Genomic DNA, 18,469 nt, shown 5'->3' on the forward strand with positions numbered 1-18,469 from the left:
ATAGTATGCTCTACTCAAAGCTCCATTTTCACTATCTCTACCAGAATCAGGGTGTCCTTATTTCTGCATTCAATTGAAAGTATTTAACGAATATAATAAAGATTTTCCATTTTCAAATTAAACTTTGGTTTGAAATAAGATAAAGAATAGCTACATTTCTTTGGCATTTGCTGTGAGATAGATCTATTATTACCTTCGTTTTATAGATAAGAACAGTGAGATTTAGATAGACACAGCTTTTTTCTAGTGTCATACTGCTGGTAAGCAATGAAGCCTTAATCTTGATACTAGCACAGACCTGTCTGAATCTAGAGTTGAAAGTTCAACTACGATCATGAATTGCCTTTCCAGTAATAGAAAAACAGTTGTCAAGCTACAAGACCAGATTTTAAGGCTTGTAATTAGAGTGATCAATGGATTTTGCAAAAAAAAAAAATTAAATTGAAAATATTTATGATTGCTCAAAGTATTTCATTAAAGTGTCTCTACCTCCTCTACAATAATAATGTAGATTATCAGTATTATTATCTTAAAAACAAGAGGCTGGACAATGGAATGAATAAAACTTCCCTGACCACAGCATTCCTTCTAATGTTCATTATGTTCACATTGTGAGGCCTTATTTTATCTTCTTAAGAGCATTGTTGTTGAAATTTATATAAACTTACTTCCTCTGGATAAAGATCTATGTTTGGATCTACAATTTTCATATTATCAATACGACAATATTGATATAATGTTGTTTTGCCTCCTCCACAAGACTGCATCTTCCAAATAGCATAAATTGTGTCTCATTCATGCTGAAAGCCCACTACACTGCGAGATTCCAGTATGCATTCAACAAATGCTTATTGAACAAACTCATACTACTTTGTAGCATCCATAACCAGTTCCACAGTCCTGTGTATATGGATGGTATTCAGTGAATACATATTGGAAAAGTTATGACTTCTTTATTAAATAAAGATGAACATCTTACTCAAAATATAACAATAAAAGCATTTAATTATTTAATGTAAAACCTAAAATATGTGTGGTCAAAAAAAATCATGGTAAGGTGACTTCCCTAAAATAAGACCCACCAAATCTCTTAGATCCAAAATAAAAATGAGAGATTTTTATCTATATACAATCCCATCTAACTTCTTTCCCACTCAACTTTGGAAACAACAGGAAGTAGAAGAAAATTCCAAGTTATTCTTTGGTCTAGGACAGTCTTAGAAACCATTTTAAACTTATAACTCCTATCTGAAGACTCAAGTATTTCTTCTAAGAATATTTATTTAGAAATAATTAAATACCATAAAGATTTATAAAACCTTTTTTTCAGGTTTACAATTTAGCGTAGGGTCTCAGATTCAAATGGTTACAAAAAGGAAAGAAAAAAATGAAGTAGGATTTTCTCTTTCATATATTTATTCTCATAGATATAATTTTATTAGCATCTGTCTCATCCATGAGACTGTAAGGCTTATTGGACAAAGGTTATGTCTATTTTTCTTCTTGATTTATTCCCAGTACCAAAGGCAGTACCTAGAAAACATTCACATTAAACCATCATTTGTTAACTGTGTATTATTGAGTTGTATATATCATTAAGTCCTGTAGGATTTTAGAAAGTGATTGCTTCCAGTTGGAGCAATTATAGAAGGCAGTGGAAACAAAATGGCTTTTGAGCTGATCTTGAAGAATGAGTTAGAATTTCAGTAGATGGGGTTAAAAGTGTGTATTTCCATGTTGAGGAGCAAGGGAGTGGAGTTGAGGAAGGAAGGCTATCAGGTAGATAGGATAACACAAATAAAGATAAAATACAGACATATTCAATTATAGCAAGAAAGTTAACTGAAATGTGGGATTGGGGAGATGGATTTCATAATAATAATAATAGAACAGAAAGCTAAAAAGACAGATAAGATCAAAATTCAGAAATCCTTGAAATCTAGGTTAAATGTGGAAGGTTTTTGAACATGGAATGAATAGCATTTTGTTAAAATCTAAATCTTCTAATAGACTGCAGCAGTTACTGCACCAAAACAATCGAAGCAGAAAACACTAGTTAGGAGACAATTGCAAAAATCCAAGTGGGAAGTAAACAAAGTTATGAAAATGTTTCTGCTAATTAATTTTTGCAAGATTTTTCCTTTAAATCAGCAAATTGTTCATTTTAGTGATAAGGTGATTTTAGAAATTATCTTGTTCAAATCCCATATATTTTATGATTTAGGAAATTGAGGACTAAAGAGATTCAGTGACCTGCCCAAGATTCCAAAGCCAAGACTGGAAATGGATCTTCTAGTTTCCAGTTCTATTGTTCTTTCTATTTTAAATGTATGCCTCCCTCAAGGTGACCCTTTAAATTAAAAGGAATTAACAAAGTAACAAATATAGAAATAGGACCTTTATTGCTACTTCACTAACCGAACAGTAACCTTATTTAATAGATCTTCCCTGCCACACAGACATCCCACTGAAACATTGTAATAAATGTAATAAAAGGGGAGATTAGGGCAAACATCAGTGGGAAGACATTAATTAGAGAAGGACCTCACCAATTCTCAGTTGACTAATCCTCAAACCCTGTAATTCTCATAAGAAAACTGGCAATCTTGCTTCACTTCTTATCAAAGAGATTTTCCAGCCAAAGAGAGCAGCAAGCTCAAGTAATCAGAATCTCATTAATTTTATTAAATATGCTATAAAGTCCCATAATAAATAATTAAGCCCTATTAAACAGATATCTGATAGTAAGTCTTATCCCTTTATTTATAGACATAAATAAAATGACAGTGCTTACAACGAAAATCATAAAAGATAATTGTAATTATTGATGATAATAATACCTTATATTTGTTTTAAGAGATTTCAAAGCTTTTCAAAGCTTGACTATTGTATCATAATTGGCATACAAAGCATTTATGTCCTAATCTATGTAAATAAAGTTTCTATCAACTACCTGTTACACCATCACTTGAAAATGGCTGGACAGATTTTCACCAAATTTGGCTTGTGATGACCTGACTTGAGACATAAAATAATAATTGCTCAACAAGTCCAGTGGGGAGGGCCGTCACAGGAGTTTCTCCAAGGGAGAAGCCTTTATCATCCAGAAACTGCCAACAGTGTTTGAAGCTACACTGGCCAGAATAAACTGAAAAACATAGATGTAGTCTATACTTATCTATTAGGTATTAGAATATGATCCAAGGCTTCTTTTTCACTATTAAAAAATGTTAAAGACTCTCAAGTTTGTTTTTTAAAAATATATCATTTACTTCTACCTATATACATAAATATTTCTGGCTATTAGTAAAATTTAAAGTGCTGTAATTTTGTTTCTTTGTTTTTGACTGTACCTGGATTACAAATGCAATATAGAATTTATCATTTCAGTTGCTTCTTTTCCATATAGCCATTAAATCAATTGCTTGATGTGGTAGGCAGAATGTCCGCCCTAAATATGTCCATGCCCTAATTCTTGAAACCTGTGAATATGCTAATTTGCATGGCCAAAAGGATTGTGAGGATGTAATCAAAATTACAATCCTTAAAATGGGGTAATTATCATGGATCATCCTGGTAGGCCCAGTGTAATCACATGAGCTATGACTCCAGCTGTAGTCAGAGATATTGCAGAAGGAGAAATCAGAGAGATTTGAAACACAGTAGGGAATTTGTTCACCATGATTAGAGGTGACCTGTGGAAAGCATGAGAGAGAAGTCAGCCAGTCTCTAGAAGCAAAGACTAGCCCCGGCTAACAATCAACAAGGAACAAGGACTTCAGTCCTACAGCCATAAGGAACTAAATTTGGCCAAGAAACTGAATAACCTTGGAAGCAGATTCTTCCCCCTAGAGCTTCCAGTGAGGAATGCAGCCCAGCCGGAACCTGGATTTTAGTCTCATGAGACCCTAAGCAGAGGACCCAGCTAAGTCCACAAGGAATTATAACCTACAAAAACTGGGGGATAATACATTTGTGTTGTTTGGAGCTGCTAAGGGTTTGGTAATATGTTACAGCAGCAACAAAAAGAAAGAATATGCCTGAGTATTCTGCTCAATGTCGTTAATTCAGGACATGCCATATGTAAAGTTCTATGCTAGAGTAAATGTTTCCTTACCTTGGATGACATACAATCTAGTTAGGAAGGTAAGATTAAACATATAAAAATGTAATTAGTAAATCCATGGAGTAGCAGGAATGCCTAGCAATGTCATTTAGGGAAGTCTAGATAAAAGGTAGGGTTTTTTTCTATGTATAGGGCAATGTTTCTCAAACTATAGCATATATCAGGATCACCAGGAATCTTCTGAAGATCTTATTAAAGATATCTCACCTGGGGCTGGACATGGTGGCTCAGGCCTGTAATCCCAGCACTTTAGGAAGCCTAGGTGGAAGAATCACTTGAAGCCAGGCGTTCAAGATCTAGGCAACAAGGGGAGACCCTGTCTCCACAAATCTGTTTTTTTAAATTAGTCAGACATGGTGTCGTGCAACTCTAGTCCCAACTACTCCAAAGGCTGAGGCAGGAGGATCACTTGAGCCTAGGAGTTTGAGGCTGCAGTGAACTATGACACCATTGCACTCCAGCCCAGGTGACAGAGTGAGAGCCATCTCTAAAATAAAATAAAATAGAATAAAAATAAATAAAGATAAAGATGTCTCTGATTCAGTAAGTTTGGATGAGACTTGAGAAGTTGCATTAGCAAATTTCTAAGTGATACTAATGTTGCTGATCTTAGGACCATACATTGAGAATAATCATGTAGAAGTAGAAAAGGGAAATAGTTTAAGCAAATATTTAAGGCTAATTAGAAGTTCAAGAATTGTTTAGGGACTATGAGTTGCCTTGCATGAAAATGGTGCTTTGCAAAGATTATTGAGGCCATAAATATTCAGAAAATATTTGTAGTTGAGAAGAGATCTAAAATAGGAAGGAAAAAAAAAAAACAGTAAGAAAGTCAGTGCAAGCGTTCACACATGAGAAGTTAACCCAATGAAGAATAAGCAGAAATAGAAAAAGGGGTGGGGGGGATCCCTGAGAGAGCAAAATACTATGACATAAGAAAGTATTTGTTAATAATAAAAACCCGGTATGTTATACTGAAAGTAATTGACTCTTTAAGATTTGGAGCATTTTATATTTTTTTTCTTCTGTCAATTTTGGTGGTGTTTTTGGAAAACTTTATCCATTTCTTCCAAGCTGTCCAAGTTATTAGTGTAAATTTATTTGTAACATCCTTTATTCTCATTTGAATATCTTTAGTATCTGCAACATTGTTGCCTTTTTCATTATTAATATTGATAATTTGTGTTCTCTCTTTTGCTTCATCACTCTTAAAAAAGGTTTCCAATCATACTGACTTTTTCAAAGAAGAAAATTTTGATTGTCAAAACTTTCTTTACATTTATTTTCTCCTTTATTTATTTTGCTTCTTATCTTTATAATTTCCTTTCAATATTTCTGTTTAGTTTGATTTGCTGTGGCTGTTTCTAACTTATTAAGATGAAAGCATTAGAACACTGATTTTAAGCCTTTCCTCTCTTCTATTATATGCATTTAATGCTACAAATTTACACTGCAATACAGCTTTAGCTGCATTCCATAGGTTTTGCTATGCCACATTTTATTGTAATTTAATTTGAAATAATTTTTAAAAGCTTATTATTATTTCTTCCTTGTCCCACAGACTTTTATAAGTATTTTGTTTAACTTAAAGACAATTTTGGAACTTTTGATACATTTTGATTATTATTTTATTACCTTTAGGAAAGCATATTCTGAATTATTTCGATCCTTGCAAATGCAGTGAGATTTTTTAGGGTCCCAATTATAGTAAGTCTGATCAGCATTCCATGTGCATTTGAAAGGAACGTGCATTCTCTCATTGTTGGGCATATTGTTCTATATAAGTCAGCTAGGTCAAATTTGATAATTGTACTGTTCAGATTTTCTATACTCCCACTAAGATTTTCATCTGCTTGTTCTCGCAGCTCTTAGGATAGGTCTGTTTAAGTCCCTAACTCTGATTATGGATTTGTATATTTTTCCTTTTCTTTCAGCTAATTTTCCTTTGTATTTTTTAATGTAATAAAATCATGTTATATACACAAATATTTTTAAGATTGTGACATTGTCCTAGTGGTTTGGCTCTCATTTGAAGTCCCTATTTATCACCAATAATGACACAAACTTGACTTCTTAAATTAGAGTAGAATTTCTCTGACATTATTTATTTTGGGCTAGTATATACATGACATGTCTTTTTTAATCCTTTTACTTTCAATCATTATCTTACATTTGAGATATGCATCTTGTAAGCATTACATAATTTATTTTCCCCATCATTTACAACTTTAGTCTTTTTCTTTGTATATTTATTCCAATTGCATTAATTTAAGTGCATTTGTTTTTTATCCTTCCTTACCATCCTTGTCTAATCAAACATTTTTTTAAAATTATTGTTCCATTTCTTGACTGGTTAAATTGTTAAATATGCCTTCTTTTAGCTATCAACCTACAACATGCATCTATTATATTCTCACGTAAATTATTACTACTTTCCTAAAAAATGCTAAAATCTTGAAGGGTCTTTACCTTTTTTCTGCCTTTTAAATTAATTTTGTATTTAATTCTACAAATATTTTACAAGTGCTTTATACTCCATAAGACATTATTTGATCACCAATATTAATCTACATAGTTACTTTTCTAGTACCCTACATTTCTTTTTATATTTTCATTATCTTATCTAGAATCATTTCCCTGTTCATTAAGAATTTTCTCGAGTATTTCTTTCAAGACAGGCATGCTTATGAAAAATTCAGTTTTTATTTGCTTAAAATATATTTATATACCACTTCATTTTTGTAGCATATGTACCCTGGTCATGGGATTCTAGGCTGGTATTTATTTTCTTTTAACCCTTTCAATATTGTCTTCTGGCTTATATTATTTGTTAAGAAGACAGATGCAAGTCTTAAAATTATTTATTTAAAGTTAATAATTTTTCTCCAACTTAAAAAAAAAAGTTTCTCTCTGTTCTGGATTTTCAGCAGTTTGACTATGATGTGCTCATCTGTGTGTGTGTGCATGTGTGTATATGTGTATATGTGTGTGTACGTGTGTGTGTATATGTGTCTGTGTGTGTGTGTGTATTGATTTTTTGGTTTTTATATCCTTTTTGGGGATTGCTGAGGTTTTCGAATCTGTGTGTTTGTGCTTTCATCAGTTTGGGGACACACCAAGCCATTATGAAATATGCTTCTTCCCAATTTTCTCTCTCCTGTTTCTGTTACTCACATTAAACATATATTTCTTTACTATGTGCCACATCTTTTAGGCTATGTTTTATATTTCCTATGTTTTTGGTGTGTTTTAATTTTAATACTGTGTGTTGACCTGTGTTATGGTTCATCAATCCTATCTTCTGCTGTGCACCATATGCTGTTAAACTCATACACTGTGTTCTGAATTTTGGATGTTATGTTTTCAGATCTGCTGTGATGAGAAAACAGTCTGCCTGAAAATGCAGCCAATAGAAAGAAATAATAAAATGTGGAGATGTAGAAATACTGGAAATCATGACATTACTTGAGCCTCTGGACCCAGTGCTGCTTGAAGCAAGTACTATCTGTGATCTTTCCAATTACATAAGTCAATAAATCTCATTTTTGTTAGCTGGAATTCAGCTTCCAATTGCTTGAAACTCAAATAATCCTTACAAATATAAGTCACCAAGTTGGCATTCACTATATGCCAGTTGGTCATCCAGAGGTCCCAAACAGTCCCCAGCACAAGAGCCTCTGCCCCATGGAGTTGAGTGTGCCACCTTTCTGGCATGTGGATATGCTCACCAATTCAGAAGCCCCTCAAATGCCACCATTTAAAGATTTCTATGGGAGTTTTATTACTTAGGCATGATAAATGAAATCATGGTCCACTGATGACTGAACTCAATCTCCAGCCACTCTCACCTCCCTGGAGTTAGGGGGACAAAGCTGAAAGTTCTAACTATAATCATGTGGTTAGTTTTTCTTGTGACCAGCCTTCATCCTCACCATTGGTCATCTCATACAAAAGAGAATAAATTCCAAGGGTTTTAGAACTCCATACGAGGAACCAATAATAGAAAACAATTATTTATTTTTATTATATACAATAAGAAATGAAAATTTTGATATTTAGATTCAATGAAATCCCAATCAAAATCCCAGTAAGTTATTTTGCAGATATCAACCAACTGATTCTAAAGTTTATATGGAGAGGCACCTAGAGTAGATAACATAATACTGAAAAAGAACAAAGTTGTATGACTGATATTACCTGACTTCAGGACTTACTATAAAATAGTTACAGTAGTCAAGACACTGTGGTGTTGGTAAAAGAATAGACAAATAGATCAGTGAAACAGAACAGAGAACCCAGATACAGAACCACATAAATACAGTCAACTGATCTTTGGCAAAGAAGCAAAGGCAGTACAACAAAGCAAAGACAGTCTTTTCAACAAATGGTGCTGGATACTCACATGCAAAACACTGAATCTAGACACAGGTATTATTCCATTCACAAAAATAAACTTAAATTTATTACTAGAGCTATATGTAAAATACAAGACTATAAAATTCCTAGAAAATGAAGTAGATGAAAATCAAATGACCTTGGGTATGATGATGACATTTTAGATATAATACCAAGGGTATGATCCATGAAAATAATAATCAATAAGCTGAACTTCATTAAAATTTAAAAAAAAAAACTTCTGCTCTGTGAAAGATAATGTCAAGAAGATCAGACAAACCAAAGACTGGGAGAAAATATTTTCAAAAGACACATTAGCTAAAGGACTGTTATCCAAAATACACAAATAACTCTTAAAACTCAACAGTAAGAAAGCACACAACCTGATTTTTTAAATGTGCCAAAGGCCTTAATTGATGCCTCTCCAAAGAAGATATTCAGATAGCAAATAAGCATACAAAAATATGCTCTACCTCATATGTCATTTGGGAAATGCAAGTTAAAACAACAATGTGATACCACTGTACACCTATTAGAATGGCCAAAATCCAGAAAGCTGACAATATCAAATGTTGGTGTGGATATGGAGCAACAGGAACTCTCATTCATTGTTAGTGGGAATGCAAAATGGTACAGCAACTTTGGAAGACAGTTTAGCAGTTTCTTACAAAAGAAAGAAACTCATACATTTCTACTCATATCATATGACATGAGTAGAAAATTAAATCCTGCTCTTTGACATCTACTTAAAGGAGTGGAAAACATATGTTCGCATAAAAATTTGCACCCAGATATTTAGAGCAGCTTTATTCGTAATTACCAAAACATGGAAGCTACCAAGATGTCCTCTGTTAGGTGAATGAATTATAAACTGTGGTATATCTATACAATATTAAGTGCTAAAAATCTATGAAAATACATGAAGGAAACTTAAATGCATACTACTAAGTGAATAAAGCCAATTTGAAAAGGTTGCATGCTGTATGATTCCAACTGTAGGACATTCTGGAAAAGGCAAAACTTTAGAGAAAGTAAAACAAAATCACTGGTTGCCAATGATTGGGAAGGAGTGGTTAGAGGGAAGGATGAATAGGGACAGCACGGAGGGTTTTTATGGCAGTAAAAATTGTGTGATAATTTAATAGTGGATATATGTCATTATACATTTATACTAACTCATAGAATGTACAACAGCAAGAGTGAACCTTAATGTAAACTATGGACTTTTGGATGATCATGACGTGTCAATGTAGGTTCACCAGTTGTAACAAATATAGGAATTTCCACTCTGATAGGAAATGCTGATAATGACGACGGCTTTACATGTGTAGGAACTGGGTTGATATGGGAAATCTCTGTACCTTCCTCTCAATTTGGCTGTGAACCTAAATTAAAGTCACGAAAGAAGGAGACAGACAGATACATCATTTCTGATGTGCACTCTACAGTTAACCCTTACTTAACCACAATTCATTTAACAGAGAAATTATAATACATCTTAAAAAGAAAATCTCAACGTATTAAATCACTTTGTCCTTACTACTGATATAGCTAAAATTTTAGCACCTGAACCTATGGCTAACCTATATTCATCAGCTACCATCTGAAGTAGATTTGTACTGAAAGACTTCATAAAATAATCCATGGCCAATTTTTAAAATGTATTGACTGAAAAACCAGGTTAAGAACAACATAGTCAGCATAAGTACATGTGTGATTATTTGCTGATCATTTCTCAATGTTCACCAAACATTCAACAACTAAACTTGTATGGATATATAATTTTTATCCAATCATATTGATAAAAGTTATATTAGGTATTATCAGTGAGAGTGTGGGAAAGCGAATATTTTCATGTACTTCAATATGGTAGAGCAAAAGAGTAAAGAATTTTGGAGATTCAATTTAGCAGTATTTATCAAATTTTAAATTTGAATATACTTTAATTCAAGAATTCCTTCAAGGCATATCTTCTACAGAAATATTTACACGTGTGCAAAAAAGGTTTTAGTAATAATATTCTTTTTGTTCATTGCAGTGGTGAAAATATGAAACAATCTAAACACCCACCAATAAGGGAATGATTCCATCCAGTATACGCTTAGCAGTTAAAAAGAGCTTGGTAGATATTTGCTTGTATTATATTTCCTTGCATCACTAGTACTAGAACATATTTCAAAGACATGCTAACAAATAAATCAAACTTTAAACACTTTATATGAAACCACAATATTAAAAAAGAAGTATATATACATAATATGAGTAGAAATCTATTTTTGAATATATACATATGTATGCATAAAAATATTTGAAATGATTACCTTTGCTAGGTGTGAAGGCTCATGCCTGTAATTCTAGCAGTTTGGGAGGCCAAGGCAGGAGGGTCACTGAGCCCAGGAGTTCGAGGCTTGAGTGATCTATGATCACAGCATTGCACTCCAGCCTGGGTGACACAGCAAGACTCTGTCTCTAAAAAATAAAATAAAATGAAATAATATAATAATAATTTTTAAAATGATTACCTTTTAGAGAGAGTATTACTGTGAGGGAGCAAATAAGAGCAACCCATTTTTATTCTATTAAATCTTTTAAAAATATGCATAATGAACCTATATTTTACTTGTGTGATATATATAAAACATACATATATATCTACCTTATGTAACTATACCACTCAGTTTGAAACCACTAAAAATGTGTTTCCATATTACTGACAAATGAATATTTTAAATTGCTTACATATATATATATATATCACAAGTAAAATATAGTTTATATATATATCCCTAAAAAACTAAGGAACCTGAGATCCAGTCAACTGATTTACATATAGGCAGTGCCCTGAAGTCCTGTGAGCATGTCACTCCCTGTGGCAGTATATCCCTTCTATACTCTGCTCATGTAACTGTATCAGCAAATCCTAGAGCATCAACACATTTGAGAAGTCTTATTTCCTGACATTAGCCTTTGAGCTCACAATACCCCAACTACACAGCCAAATTGTTTATTTGGATTTGATACTCACACCTCACAGAATCTTTTCTCCTGCTCCCTTCTTTGTCCTTTCTCATTCTATCTGGACATTCTTTCTTCTCGGCTTGTCCCATGGAGTCAGATAGACTCGTATTTGAGTCTTAGCTCTGTCACTATGTATGTGGCATTGGGCAAATTACTTAAATTATCTGAAGTCCAATTTCAACTGTGCAGTGATGAATATAATACCGGCCTCTCGGAATTATTGTTAGGGTACTGCATGTGAAGTATAGCACTGGGTTCTATTTAAGGCTCAGTAAATAAAACCTACTATTATTATTTTTATTTATTTAGTTAAGCCATCTCCTTCAAAAGTTCAGAGACCCTGTGACTTGTCAATTCCCAAATTCCTAAGCACTTCATAACTACCATTTAGAAGCTGACCCCAACTTCAATCCATGGGGAATAATGATAGATACTTTATACAGGGTCTGTATTTCTCAGAGTTGACCACTCAGCTTTAACCAACTTCTGTGGCAACAGTATCATTATACACAGTATATTCCAGACTCCGAAAGATGGAAAATATAGCCTTATAATCAAAATAACCTTGGGTCATGAGTGTGTCTTGTTTTTCTTCAAAGTACCAGGAGAGAGACATGTAGAAGAGTGAGCAGAAAGGTAAACAAAGCTTCTTTCTTATGAATGTAAAGAAATGAGAGTAGGATAAAGAGTATAAAAGTATTAAGAAAAGAATTACTAAAAGAAATCAAGCTTTCCCTGGATCACTTCCTATGAAGACATATACAATTCTTCTTTTTAAAAGAAAATTTACCTAAAATCACACTGCATGTATAGTTACCACTTTCCATGGCAGTTCTGATAACATACAAAAATACATTTGAATTGGATTCTGTAAAGCATGTAATTTAAACATTGGTACAATGCTCTAAGTGGGTTTATAAAATCCTTGGGTCTAACATATAGGTGAAATCAGGTTACGATGGAATTCTTTCAATTATTCAGGTAATTTTATCCCAAACCATGCTCTACTTATTATAATACTAAGGTGCTGTTATTCAGTGAAATGCTGTTTCTCATTGCTTTTTGTTATTTTCATTGTAAATAAATTCAAGAGCACTACAACTATATATGAATCAGTACATTTTAATGCTTTATTTAAAAATCCATGCTTAAAGTAATGTTGACTTTGTTGCTGCCACTGTAAAATTTTTTAAAACTACGTAAATGGTCACATCTTCTAACAAGAAAGGCATGGTTCACAAATACTTTAAAAACATGCGTAACAGCATTAAACCAATCATGACTCCTGCGGGTTAAGTGTATGGGTTCCCAGTCAAAACAGATACAGTTTCTCATAATATCTGGCCTCTATGCTGATGTTCTTTATAATGCTATTATAAGAGGTTTCATTAGTCAAAGACATCTTCATCTAAAGCTTCCTTCTGGAAATCATATCCTATTTAATAAATTAGATGTAAAGCTCTTTATTCAGTTAACCACTTTGGATTTTATTTATCTTAGATACATTTGGCATAAAAACCTAAATCAGAAGTGTTTCACCCTGGTAAGGACATATCAAAATAAAATGGTCTTTCTCTCATTTTATTCCTTCCTATTTCCCCTTACCCCGCCTAGATATAATAACCTATTTCTGAAGTAATACGGATAATTCTGTGACAAATCCACTTCAGCCTTGGTAATGCCCTTCGTTTTGACTTCAAAACATTCACTGGCTCTCATGGATTTGTACTATTTAACACCCAGATAAAGGTAAGCTGCCTTTTTTAATAACGATGGATTACATTTTCTCGTTACATGCTCTTATTCAATTGGATTTTTTCAATCTAAGCACATCTATTCTAGGGAAAAATGTAATGTCAGTCTGAGAACAATTGTAGTTATTAGAAAAGTAAACATGATGAAACACAAAGTAACATAAACTGAAATTATCTGATTAAATTACTATAAAAAAGACGTGTATTTCCATGGAAAAATGATGCATCTAGGTGCTCTGCATTTTCTCTCTCCATTTTTTGTTATAGGACTATGTTATTACTTGTGCTTTCTTATAAACAAACATACGTGGAGGATGGGGGATATTTTAAGTAGAAATATAAGTTTGGGCCACGTGCAATCAAAGAAATATGATGGCATTTTATGTATGGAGACTGATCTAATAGTTTCTAGGCTAACCAATATGTTAATGATTTTACAGAAGTTCTTCTTGAATATCAATTTCAGACATCCAGAGCATAAGGTTTTCAAAGATGCTAATCCTAATATTCTGATAATATGGCTAAATCTATTAAATTTATTTTGTTCAATAAACTCAATTCAAATAAAACTGCCTTATTTTGATTGTTCAATAACTCAAATAAAACCGCCTTACAAAACTATACCATTCAATTAGAAACCACTAAAAGTGTTCCTATATTAATGACAAATGAATATTTTAAAATTATTAAAATTACTTTTTAAAGTATTAAATTATTAATTGAGTTAGAGCAGGAATAAATCAGTACCATTTCTAATAATAAAATTAGTTATGATATTTCCAGCATCAGTATACTAAATGTAGCTATCATTTTACCTATATTTTCCCTAAACCTCACAAGCATTGTACAAGAGAGATATGCTGACCTCTTTTCTAGATGGGGACACTGAGGCTCAGAGATGTGAAGTGTCTTACCCTAAATAGCTCAGCTAACTAGTTTCTTAAGTAGTATTTGAGCCCTGGTTGACCCAAATCCAAAGTGAATGATCAGTCTAGTACACTACTTAGCCACTCACATTCCTGGTATCCAATGCTGAGACTTGCACCCAAGCGTTATCCCCTGCTCAGCACCTTGCACAGTGTCCAACATCTAGTAGGTGCTTAGTAAATGTTGAACGGATGAATGAAGAAATGCATAAATACATAAAATATTAGGCTTGGTAGGGTACAGAACATGACCCACAAATGAAATGTACCATCACAATTTCTTAAAGCCAAAATACAAAATCCATGAAAGTCTATGTCATTGGTATAAATGTAATTAAAATAACCTTCACAGCACTATATTTCTATTTGAAGAATTGATATAAGTTACTCACCTTTTTAAGTACCAGGATATGTGGTCATATATATATATGTTTGTGTGTGTGTGTGTCTATAGATACATATAATAATCTGAGAAATTCGGCTTATTGATGTCTTCCACTGTTTTTCCTCCAATTCAAACTTTATTATGATTAATGGAACATTCCCTTTGTCTGTGTCAGAATTAAAACAGTGCATTTCATATACATTCCTTTTTTTAGAGATGCCAATGTTTAAACCTGACATTTGGGTTTTGAATCAAATTTTGCAGACAAAACATCTTTAGAGAACAGAATGCAATATTCATTATTTCCAGGCATGTTATTGTTGGATGTATCCTGCAGCAGTGAACCTGAAAGAGTGGCAGGATGAAAAAGTAAGCGTTCAAGAGAAACAAAAGCCAAGACAGAAAGAGAGGACAGCAAAAGATGAAGAGAAAGAGAGGAAGAGGGAGGAGAGGAGGGAAGAGAAAAAGATCTGTATTTGTTTTACTACCTAGTGACAGCCATATAGAATGACATAATCTTGTTTTTGTAGGACTGTTTTGTTAAAGTAAGAATATTGTGTTTGTCTTATTTAAAACATTTCATAACAGTGCACCAAAAGAAAGATATGAAGACCCTCCTGTTTCATTTCCTGCCTCCATAGAATGTTGTGTTACTAAAATATTTTTATTACAACAGAACCTGAAGCAATATAAAATGTTTGCTTGAGGATTATTTTTAGTCCCTTTAAGCTGAACTTCTGTAATGAAATCTATTTACAGACATTCCATAGTGCCCTATGGTTACTAGCTTATGCAAATGAAGTGTGACCCTGGGAATAAACCTCTTGCCCCCTCATCATCCTCCCTGGCTTCAAAGGTCTCTAGGCAATCACTCTTTTAAGTGAAGAGATTTTAAAGCTGAATTGAAATAGAAAGAGAGGGAATAAAACTTGATGTATAATACTCATACAACCCAACCATTTACTATCTACTGTTTTCCCATAAATATTTAGATACTAATTTATAAATCCATTTGGGATACAGGTATTAGTACGTAATGATTTTTTTCTTTCAACCTCTACCTTTACTTTGGATTCTACAAACTAGAGACCAATATCAATCAATAGTCATTTACTCCAACTTCATTTCTTCTTACTTAAACTAAGGGTCACTAGATTGGGACAGAATTGGTTTAGCGATAACAAAATCTCTGCTGATTATATTCTCACTGAAAATATATTTGTGCTGAACATCAGAATAATCAAAAGTGATCAGGAAGATTTATATAATTCTAAGAGGATAATATCTAGGTATATGCCTAATATATTACTTGAATATATTAGTATTAGAAAATATTGGTGTTTATAAACAATTACAGAGAAAAATGATGGATCTAATTTTTAAGGGAAGGTTAATGAAATTGGATAACATTGCATTTTCAGAAGTACTAGTGAATGGGAAAGAGCTGTCTAAAATGCTTGGATAATAACCATCAAAATAAACTTTATAATTTTAGGGGGTCCCTTCCTACTGGATGATACTATGAACACAAAGTTTACTTTTTGTGGGACAAATTGTTTAAATGTAAGCCAGTTACAGATGGCGAGTGGATTCAAATCAGCTTTTGGAGGCCCCAGGGCTCTCCAGGTCAAAATGTCACCTCAGGATATTGCTAAAATTAGGAACTAATCCAGGATGACTCTGGGACTTGTAGGCCAAAAGGTCTGCTATACAATATTTCAAGGGATGGCAAACCACAGATAACTAACTTTTTAACCTGGTCAAATAGCACAATGAAGTTAAAGTGCACTGGAAATTCCCTGTAAACACTTTTCCTTTTTCAATACTCTGGTAAAGTGTGCTGAATCTACCATTTTTCATAAAATATAGAGCTTTATTAAAATTAAAGTAAATGTTACCATTTAAGCTCTGTTATTTGTGTTTTGCTTTTTTGTATATGATCATCAAATTTATGTCATGAGGTTTTATTTTAGGTGGTTGATGTTGAATAGTCAGTATTTGGTTTAGGTTAATACTTAGGCCTTGAAATGCATAAGGCTTTACCAACTCTTCCTTTCTAAGGGGTAGGATCTCAATACTACAGTTATCTTCCTGGAAAAATCTAATTAGGCTCCAGAATAGGGTAAATGGTCCTGAATCCCTGGCCAGTAACAAGTGACTGAAAGGCAGAAAATTAATCAACGATGTACTCAAAATAGGTGCCAGAAGTTGGTGCTAAAACTCAGCTGGTCACCCCAAAGTAATGACTCAAAATAAGATTGGTGCACTTGTTAATGCTACCAAGTTACACAGCAAATATGCATGGACCCAGAAAAAAAAAGAGAATGATGCAACAGAGGTAAGAAATAGAATTCAGAAGAAATTGGAGCATAGCAAACCAAAATCACAGCTAAAATACACCAGTAAATTATAAAGTCACAGAATCTAACAGCCCAGTAGGAAAAAGTCAATGAGTCTCAACTGCAAAAAGCAGTAAATCTTGTGGAAAACATTGGATAATTAAAGAAAACTCTCCTGAAAAACAATATATAATTCCAGATTAGTATCTATGCAGACCAAAGTGGATTCAGAAGCATTTCTCCAAACAGATATGTCAAGTTTTTAAATCTCAAGGACTAATAAATATTTGAGAAGAACTTCAACTGTAGACATTCATCCTCCAGACTGAGAAGGGAATGAGAGGATGGCCCATGATAAAGAGCCACTCCTACAAGTGTAGCATGCTTACAAGTTGATCTTCAACAGACTAATCCAATGGTTCATTTGTTCATTCATTCTCTCAACAAATATTAACTGGCATTTGTTATATGACCATCATTCTGCTTATATGCTGCATATAAGATAGTGAACAAAACAATCCTTTCTCAGCTCTTAAGCGTGCAACCAAGGGAGGGAGACAGATTACTAAAAATAAACACACAAAGAATCTATTACAGGTGGGCACATCATGAGGTCAAGAGATCAAGACCATCCTGGCCAACATAGTGAAATCCCATCTCTACTAAAAATACAAAAATTAGCTGGGCAGGGTGGTGTGCACCTGTAGTCCTAGCTACTCAGCAGGCTGAGGCAGGAGAATTGCTTGATCTGAATTTAAGTTCTGGACCCTCAACCTATTACATCATATGAATAAGTTACTTAACATCCCAGTGTTCACATTTTCTCCATAGGGCCATAGTGTATATTAAAGGTGATGCTTTTATTGTTTTTGAAAATGTCAGTTAAGACAGTCAATAACATATACTACCTGCTTAGTAAAGCATGTAAGCAGAGAGCTCTGTAACTGAGTTTTCTTCCTTCTTTTCCTCTGTATTTTATTCTCTCTTGCATTGACTTTGCTATCCCTCTCTCGAACCATCACTCCCACCACACAATGCTTAGACTTTAGGATAAATATTGGTCAGATAGATCTTAAAGCAGAGAATGGAATAAAAAATGACAATAACCTTTGGAAAAAAATGATAGAAAGCCCAAGCTCCAGTTCCACAGAATGGTCATGGTCTCTTTTACTGTCATAAAAGAAACATCACATTTCTTACACAGTTTCAGAAGTGCCTGCTCTGAACCACACTTAGAAGTCAAGTAGCAAAACAGGATCTTTAGCAGCAAAGTGCTCGAATGTGTCAGTCTTACCAGTTTTTCTTTGTTTTGTTTTGTCTTTTGTAGAGACAGGGTCTGGCTATGTTGCCCAGGCAAGTCTCAACCTCCTGGCCTCAAGTGATCCTCCTGCCTCAGCCTCCCAAAATACAGAGATTACAGTGGTGAGACACTGTTTCCAGCCTAGTCTTACCAGATTTGTACACTACTCATCACCATATCTTTCATCAAAGAATCATAACCCAGGCTACATTTCCTTAGTGGATTA

This window comes from Theropithecus gelada, chromosome 5 (genome assembly GCF_003255815.1).
Source record: "Theropithecus gelada isolate Dixy chromosome 5, Tgel_1.0, whole genome shotgun sequence".
Lineage (NCBI taxonomy): Eukaryota > Metazoa > Chordata > Mammalia > Primates > Cercopithecidae > Theropithecus > Theropithecus gelada.